The 9,713-nt window shown below is 34.6% G+C and overlaps 1 long non-coding RNA gene across 1 annotated transcript; it reads right to left on the reverse strand.

The window, feature by feature from the left end:
* Positions 1-4,640: 4,640 nt before the first annotated feature.
* On the reverse strand, positions 4,641-9,159 carry LOC135126411 (uncharacterized). The gene is made up of 3 exons (XR_010280038.1): positions 9,147-9,159; positions 4,731-4,771; positions 4,641-4,679 (listed from the first exon to the last, which is right to left on the reverse strand). It is a non-coding gene; the product is annotated as an uncharacterized LOC135126411 (long non-coding RNA).
* Between the last annotated feature and the right edge of the window lie 554 nt (positions 9,160-9,713).

Raw genomic sequence — 9,713 nt, forward strand, 5'->3', positions numbered from 1 at the left:
ATATGCTTTTAAAAAATAAATCACGAACATTAAATTGTACAGAATACCCCATAAATTTATATTCATGCGTATTTATTGTGAACTACTTGACCCAAATATCAAAGTAGTCACTAATGAGCTTCCAAACGGTAGTTTAGCGTTCAGGTGCTAAAAATATTGCGTGCAGTTTTGTGGGGGACTGAACCTTGTTATGACAAATTTGCACTTAGCTTATTGAAACACAAAAATATGCAATATTTAACCTACTAAGCGAATTGTTGAAATCGAGGCATAACCATGGGGACCTTTAGGTGTGGAATTTGGCGTTCTCGTTGTTAAATTTATTACACCACATAATAAGCTGGAAATAATTTTCGCTGTACTTACATGGAAGTGTGGGGAAATACGGGTGATTTATCTGCTGTATTTATTATTATATTTACTCAACGTTGTCCCCTTGTTGGAACTTTGAAAATTTCAGACCTATACACATGTCCGAAAACGCACAGAATTCAAGGAACGAGGAAATGCAATAATTAACAATTACTCATATGTTACAAAGGCACTTCGTGTTTTTGACGTTTTGCTAGTTCGTGGTATAACTCGTATGCAGCAGCAAAGTCGTCAAGAAAGCATTGTTATTAAATTTCTGTCATAATAGCTCTCGTGTTTCCGTATGTCTGTCTGCCTGCCGTCTGCGGTCTGTGTCAATTTTTATTAGGTAATCTGCAAAACTACTGGACCGATTGTCAAATTTTATATGTATTTTATGAATATCATGTACTTAGATGGTAAAACGCGACATCCAGATTAAAAACAAATAAATTGTGCAACATTTTGCAATTTAACTTTGAAACTGCAAAACCGAATGCTTAGAAGTTTTGTAAATCATTTAATGTTTTCGTAAACATAGGTAAAGCGTTAAAATTTTCATCAATGCATTCATAGTTTTTAGAATTATTTGTACAGGATGTCTAAAAAAATGAATGACGCACTCTATTTTATTACACTGTTCCAGTTCAAATTGATATACGTGTTCTTACTAAAACATTGATGACGTCATGACAAAATTTTGTAATGGAAAAATTCACATATTCATATGATACACACGCATAGCTGAATTTATTCGTCTGTACATCAGGGACAAGGGAAGTTTTGTCTAAATATATATATTTTTTTTGTTCTGTAGATGTTGAAAATGTGGTTTTAGTAATAAAGTAGCTAAGTATTTGATGTGTACGGAGCAGATTCATACCAGCTGAGTCATTTTAAGTTTGCGAATGTTTTGATATCTGCACAGACTAACAATTGGTTGATTTGAATAATTGTTAGTGATCAACAGTTGCTAAATATGCTGTATAATAACCCGAAACCAGCCGCTGATTTATTTTCATCGACTTTCCTCGCTTCCGAAACATAAACATTACTGAATCTGAAGGGCGTACTTATAAACAGTGTAACACTAATCGTACCGTAAATGTTTTCCCGAAATTTCAGAACAATTAGATGAGCCATTTTTTATTTAATTGGATAAAAAAATCATTTCATACATGAATTTCGAAAATCTTAGGAAGCACAATTATTTGATAAAGATTTAATTAGTTATGTTTTTGATATAAAGCATAGACTTTTTCATACAGATGAAGATGTGAACTGCTGATCTATGAACTCTAGACCATCGTAAATCTATATTATAGTATCTATGAGATAAATTGTAAAATGTTATTCTCAACTAACTACATTACTGTTGGTTTAATGTCAGATTCACTAAGTTAAGGATAATTAACTTCTGACATCAGTCGTAAAATGTAGGTATATGCATATGTATTGTAACGATACGTTTAAAATTTCAAAGTAATCGGTTTGTTAGTTTCGAGATCATCTGTCGATCGATACACAGTGCAAACTTAAAGTCTTAGGGAGAAATATTTTCTTATCAGGATACGGTTGAAAATGCATTAGTACCTATTGTTCTCTTTCATTCGATCAGCTGTATTACTTTATTACTTTACATTTACATCACTCAAGACATGCTCGAGGCTGTGGAGCGTGAAGTTAACAGTAGGAGTTTATGTTCGCTGAAAATTTACTGTTTCATAAACGATGGTTTAGTGTTGCTTGTACAGAAAACATTTTCATTTGAAAAGATATGGTGTGGCATAGAAAATGGTATGGCACAGTATTATTATTATTATTATCATCATCACTTTTCAATGTTATTTTTGTTAGGCGTTTATGATCCTTTTTGGCGTCTAAGAGTATGTAGAATACAAAAATGCCAGTGTCCCGTTTCGTTAGTATTTTGAAAATGTATTAAACAGTTGAATTCTAAAAGTACCACGTATTAATTTAAAATTTTAGATGTACTTTCTTATTTGCCTTTTTTATAAAAACAATAATAATTTACGCACATTTTCTAGTTAACTGATCGGTTCAGAGATCAGATACTGATGTACGCACACTAACGACGCATATATCTATGTGATATTAAACAGGAGTAAGTATATATTTTGAATTTTATTTCCCGACAAAATGATCAATTATCTGGAAATTTACAATAACGTATTTTTTTATTAAAAGCACGTATAACCAGTGATGAACTATAACTAAATATGTGCTAAAATTAGAAAACAAACATAAGCTTTGTGCGAAATGCGAAAAAACAGGTTCATACACATTGTGAGCAAAATGGCGTAAAAAGTCTCTTGAAAATTCTATTGAATTAACCTAAGTCGTAATGTCATCGACAACGGACACATTCAGATTAATTCCTCACACGTTTAAAGCATTTCCTTGTAAAGCACTTCCGTCTGGTGGAGGATATTTCGGTACCTTCAGTAAAACCTTTCAAGTACAAAACCTTGTGACAAACCAAGTTTTGTTGAACGCTACGAGCAACCGTTTGTACTAATTGTCTTGAAATAATTAACTCGCAGGTGCAAATTTTGACGAGATCTACTCCCAACCACTTACACTTTTACTAATTGTCTTAATTCCTTTCTAGTTATCTCGCTAGCGTAAATTTTTACAGGACAAGTTATGCATTCGTTAGAAATCGTGTGGTAATTATTTAGTCTACAGCGAAAACTCTGTCAAAACAAATAAACAATCTGAGGCTACTCAAATTTAATCGGCGAAAACGCAGGTTTATCAAAATGAGAAATGGAATTGTTTCATTTGATCTTGTACGGAATTAGAAGGGTGCCCCACCCTTCCAGCGCCCATCTAATTGAAAGTCGGATCTCGCCTCCATCGGCTACTCATATCTTTGGGTGTACATTGTTTCGCTACAATCAATGCTTTGCACATCTTCATTCTCTTGGCGGAAGTTGATGGGACGTGACATCCATCGGTGGGCTTTTTATGGGCAGGTATTTTCATTGCCGGTTCTTTGCATACAAATTGGTGCTAGCGTCTGTTCCGTCGCCGTTCTTGGTAAACTAGGCTTTATGAGTGCACGGTGCGCTCGATTTTGTACATATTTATTTTATATTTATGGGGTTTAGATGGCGCAATTTGGACAGTAAACAGCGGATATGAATTTATTGATGGTGCGGTTATGGATCGCCGCTGTTTATGGTTTAATTAATAGGGATTCGCGGTAGATTTAGGTTAAGAACGACGCGATAAATATTTTAAAGAAAGGTACGAGTTGTTGCGACGCAGAACAAATATTTCAATTCGCTGCTGTTATCGGCAAGACAAAATTTACGTTTACTGTTCTGAATTTCGGCTTTTTGGCAAATATTTCTCTTTGATTATGTCATTAAACGATTACGTTAATAAATAATAATATTTGTATTAAATAAATTTTAGGTAATATTCCTTAATAAAAAATTAATATTAGATTTTGTAGATTACATGCAAAACAACAATTTTTCTTAAGGAGAAAAAAAAACTTGTAAATTTATAATACTTAATTATTAAACTCTCAAGGTATCAATTCATCATGGTTGGAATTGAATTTTTAACTTGTCTTTCCTTGTTACTTCGCGTTTTTCTTTTTTTTTTTTTTTTAGACAGAACTTCTCTTCCCCCTGAAATACAAGCGCACCTCAGGGGGATTCTCTAAAAAATATTGATGACATCAAATTTTATAATGGACACACTCACTTGGAACATACACGCATGCTTCTTTACATTTTTTTTAAGTTACACATATAACTTTAAATAAAAAAAAAAAAATAAATTCACAAAATTAAATCTTACAATTTTTCGAAAGAGCTGACCACTTTTAAAAAGGAACACTGCATATGTAGGCAAGTAAATCTATATAAAAGTTATTTAGACAGAACGAATACAAAAATATTAATATTCAGGAGTAGACGAACTAACAATTTTACTTAATACTCTAATTAAACTAAACAAAATTAGGAGTAGTTTGTAAAGTAGGTTATTACTACTAAATCACAGGTAAAGAAGCATGCATATTGCAAGATGGCCAGATACGGTTAAAGTTTCAAGGGCTCTCTGCAACCTGTGAAACGAAAACGTCTGTATTATACCTAAGTAGTTCTAGTGGCTTCCAAGTGGCGCCTCAATCGTAAAATTTCCAAAATTATATCCTTTGCAGAAAATTCATCGTAGATTTTTGTAAGATTTGGAACTATTCTATGAACATATTTTTTTGATGACGTTAGCAGTGGGATTTATAAACTTACCGTTGCAGTTGCTGGTTCCCGCTGATGTTGCTTTTAAAGCTGAAAATTGTCATTTATAAACTCCGTTGCCTAGTTGTCGTTAGTAACTACCTATATTGTATCCGTGTGTCGTGTTGTTCAAAGAATACTATCTATATTAAGAAAAAAAAAAATAATAAAGCCGAAGATTAGGTCCTACCCATACCCGCCCCGATCTCAATTCTCAATTGTGATGAATTTTTCATTCGTTGTCGGATCGAGGGGCGGGGCTTATTGCAAGATCGATATTTGTCTACAAGAACATTTTCGACATGTTTTAAATTTCTTGTTCTGAAAAGACAACTACGTATATTAAGAAGAAAGGCAAAATATAAGCCCCGCCCACCAGCCCTATCTCAATTCTGATGATTTTTTTTTATTCATCATGAGCCGAATTGTAAAATCCTTATTTTTCTACGAGAAATTACCAAAATATGAAATATGTGAAATATGTTCTTAAATAATCGTGAGCGAAGGAAGTATTGTAATGAAGTCCATCGGCCGACTCTCTATTTTTACATTTTCTCGACCTTTCATGATCCCTAGAGTACGAAGAAATGGGTCTCCCGTTTCCGTCTGTCTGTCTGTCCGTTTGTCTGTCTGTCCGTCTGTCTGCCAACCCGATTTTGTTTTTGTATGTTTTTGCAAAGTGATTCTTTCGTAAGTATTCTCTGGCTGTCGAGTGAGTTGTCATTGCCACCCCTTGGTGTTTGGTACCCGGGGCACCGCCCCCACCGCACCCCCACTTACGCCGCCACTGCCTACTTCCCCTAGTTTATTGTTAACGGAAAGGTAAATATTACCATCAAACGAAACAATATTGTTAGACAAAAGCCTAATAGTTTTGTAAAATGAATTTATATGTTGATAAGCATTACTTATTATTATGTATTGTCGTGTGAACTAATTTAATAATGTTTATGTTTTAACTGCTTACGTTACATCATCGTAACCATAAATATTTGTGTTTAGTACACTATCAAGCTTTATAATAATGTAATACCTACCAACGAAATAACAAAGCATTTCCCTGGTATGCTAATTCTTTTATCGTATGAACGCTTTTTATAACATTTTTTATTTTGCATTTAATTACCAATATATTTATTTTTACTTCTCGAGCGGTAACCAATGGAAACATTACAATGGGGTCATTTTGCTGAATATCTAATTTCACGTCTTCCTTGCGCTTCATGAAAAATGAAATGGAGGTTTCCAAACTTTATAGTGTTGTAAGATTGCCAGGAAGGTGGTAAAATGCCACCCAAGTTTGTTCTTCCAAAAAATTACGCTTGATCTCTCTTACAAAGGAAAAAATAATTATTACAGCAATAATAATAATCAATGTGCTTGTGAGTGACATTCGCAAAATTTTTAATTTTTTGTATTAAATTACAAAATGTGAGAACAAATTAATGATTTCAGCAGGGCCGGGACGAGGGTGAGGCGAGAGTGGCACTCGCCTCGGATGAACAAATTAGAGGGGCGCCCAATTGTCAAAAATATAAAAATATAAAGTGAAAGGGGTACCGGACGTTTTGACTTCACAACTCAAATGGAGGTATAAAAAATAGAATGAAATATCTTCCAGTTTTCAGTTTTTTACTGACGAAAAATTAGTATCATTGTATATCGAAGATTTAAGAAAAGCAGCTTACGACTTAGCTCTTAAATATCCAAATGATATAAATGCTGTAGAAATATCATCAGAAATATTTAGCTTTAAGAACCAAGCAATTGCAATAATTCCGGATATTAGGGCAGCTATAGCTTTGAAAATAATTCACAAATACGGTTTAGTTTAATTGTATCCAAATTTGGAAGTCGCGTTAAGAATATTTTTAACTTTACCAGTTACTGTAGCTTCTGCAAAAAGAAACTTCAGTAAACTCAAGATAAGTAAAAGGTATTTAAGACCTTCTCTTGGTCAGGAAAAATTGTCAAACATGGCTATTTTTTCCAGTGGACAAGAATGATGTAATCCAATAGATTTTGAAAAAATCATTTATGTTTTTGCTTCATTAAAAGCAAAAAAAAAAAATAAGTTGTACAATTTTTGGAAGTAATATAGGGGCGTATTTTTTGTTAAATATTACTCCTATTAAGTAGTATTTACAAATTTTTCTATGTAATTTGCTATTATGAATTATATTGTATGTTTTTTTAACTTTTGATTCTGTTATCTGTTTATTTCTGATAACTTAAAATCAATAAATCCATTTAATTTTTCATGTTTATGCACATTTTTCAATTACAATTCTGGTTTTCTGTCCAGAAATTCAGAACACAGATCATCTGTAACGTATAGGTAAGTAGGTAAATACACTCCCCCAAAAAATTATCGCACCACCTCCAGTTCTAGCGAACCGGAATACATGTGGTTACCATATACATAGTAGTGATAAATGTATGCAAGACAATGCCAAAAAATTAAAAATATACATATTCTGGGCCTGATTTGGAGACTGTCTTAATGTAGGTACATAAGTTTATAAGCGTTAATTAAATTAATATTGTGTATTTCCACCTCTGGCTTGAGTAACGGCTTCCATCCGTCGCTGCATACCTTCGTAAAAGTGCACAATATTGTCTTGAGGAATATTTGCCCATTCTTCCATAAGAAAAGAACTGCTTCTAGCTGTTGGAGAGTTCTAAAAGCAATTCTAGGGCCCGCAACACGACATTGCAGATCATCCCATACATGCTCGATGGGATTCATATCAGGGCTTCGAACTGGCCATTCCATATCAGGCGTATCTGTTTCTCTGAAATAAGCTTGTACACGGGCACTATGTGCGGCCGAGCGTTATCATGCGTTTAAACAAAATTTGGGCCAATAAATGGTCCGTATGAAATGACATGTGCTTCTAAAATATCTGTTATGTAACGTACAACCATCAAACGAGCTCCAGGTTATGGTACGAAGTCTGTACGACCTTGCAAAGATATGCCAGCCCAAACCATAATCGAACCTCCACCGAACTGTACATTTGGACGAAGTTACATTGAAAATACCGCTCCCCAGGCCTTCTATACACCGGTATTCGTCTGTCATTTGAGCAAAGACATAATCTAGACTCATCAGAGAACATCACATTTTCCCAATCTTCAATTTTCAAATTCACGTGCTCCCTTGAGAATTCTAGCCGGGCTACTCGATGAGCTCTGGTAAATAATGGTCCGTTTGCAGGAACATGAGCTCGAACATTATCTTCGTGAAGACGATTTCTTACTGTCTGTACAGAAATATCCACATCTCGAGCACCAAACAACTCCATTTGAAGCAATCAAGCAGTGCAATGCCTCATACGGAGCGCTGTTAAGCGCAAAAAGCGATCATCCCATTACGAAGTCACCCTTCCACGACCTTGTCCTAGTCTTCTGGCAACACTCCCTGTTTCATGGAACCATTGTGCAAGTCTAACGATTGTGGAATGATTAACTTCTAAAACTCTTGCTACGTATCGCTGACTACGATCATCTTCCAACAGAGTCAATGCTCGTACAACTTCGTCGTGGGTCAAATGCAAAATTAAGAGTAGAGGAACCTCCATAATGTCGAATATGTATGACAATAGCGATAGAAGTCTACATAAATGCTTTGCAAATGAAAAGGACGAAATTCGTATATGTGCAAATTAATCCGAAGAACTAGAAACCATCGTTTTAATCCCCATATTGGTTCTTGTTCTGGCAAATATATAAATAAAAATATGTTTGAATATGATTTGGCCCCATATGTGTTTTCTACAAATTTTCAAATTGGAAATATACAAAATTTTGAGGGTGATGCGATAATTTTTGGGGGGAGTTTATCTCGCAAACATGGGGGCGTGGATTTGGGTATCTGCCTCAGGTGAAAAAATATGTAGGCACGGCTCTGGATTTCAGTACCTTAACTTTTTAGTTTTTGCGTTAACCGTTTCCGAATGTCTTGTTACCTACATGTAGTTCAAAAGAAAGAGATCCGTTCGTAAGGAATCCTAAACTTTTGGCTTTATCAGCTTACAATGAGTGGAGTTTCACCTTCGTTGTTTAAGAGCGAATTAAAATTAATTTCAACGTAGGGTCGCTGTCGTTTATTGGCTAGCCGCTAGACAAAGGGAATCATTAAATTGTTTTACCACTATATATATTAAATTGTTTGTCAAAATATAATCGCAAGTCCTAAATGTACGTCTCTGATAGTTGGACGGCTTAAACTTTTTTAGGGGCAGTCCGTACACGACGTAAAACAAAAAAGATTATGTTCAATTTATGGATATGAATAAGAACAGCGAGCAGTACCTACGATGTATGTATGTACATTGATAGATGATAAATTGATAACTGATAAAAGATGAATATTGCAATGTGTGTGACCGTTTGGTCGAGAAATGAATGTTGAGTGAGTGATGGATGAATGATGAAGGTTGAATGAATCTTGAGTTATTAGTAATGAATGTTCGTAACTACCCCGTGCTCAGATGGGAGGTGGCTCTGGCTCACCCTTGCGAGTGGGGGGATCGAACAGGTATGCCTGCCAGAAGCGCTAACGCATGGGTAAAACGGCAAACTAACATTAATTAATGTGTGGTACTTATCGCGTGTTATTAGTCGATATGTATGCATGTTTGTTTTTTAGGTTGCCTATCGTCACTTAACAAGAATCTACAACGATCGCAGTGCGGTGATTAAATTTATTAATCAAATGACGCTAAATCCACGACGCATTTCTGGAACGGCACTCGAAAACACACTTTAATATCCATGAATATTAAAATTTCTATATTTTTTGATTTGTCATTTTTTCACTTTTATAGACATCGTACGAGCGGTTGTTCTTTTTCGTTGGCCTCATGTGGGAGCATCATGATACCATTACTCCCATTAACGCCATTTTGATAACATTAGAATACCTTAAAGCATCAACTTTACCAAAAACGAGAATAATTAATATACAATAATTAATTTATCAACAAGGATTAGACGTACTATCGCACGCAAAAGTAGTGTCGGTTCCCAAGAGCGAGGGGTATTTATTTTCAATCTGAAATTAAAAAAGTCAATATTCGT

This window comes from Zophobas morio, unplaced genomic scaffold, assembly GCF_036711695.1.
Source record: "Zophobas morio isolate AGI-343-1 ecotype UQ-CSIRO unplaced genomic scaffold, CSIRO_AGI_Zmor_V1 ptg000010l, whole genome shotgun sequence".
Lineage (NCBI taxonomy): Eukaryota > Metazoa > Arthropoda > Insecta > Coleoptera > Tenebrionidae > Zophobas > Zophobas morio.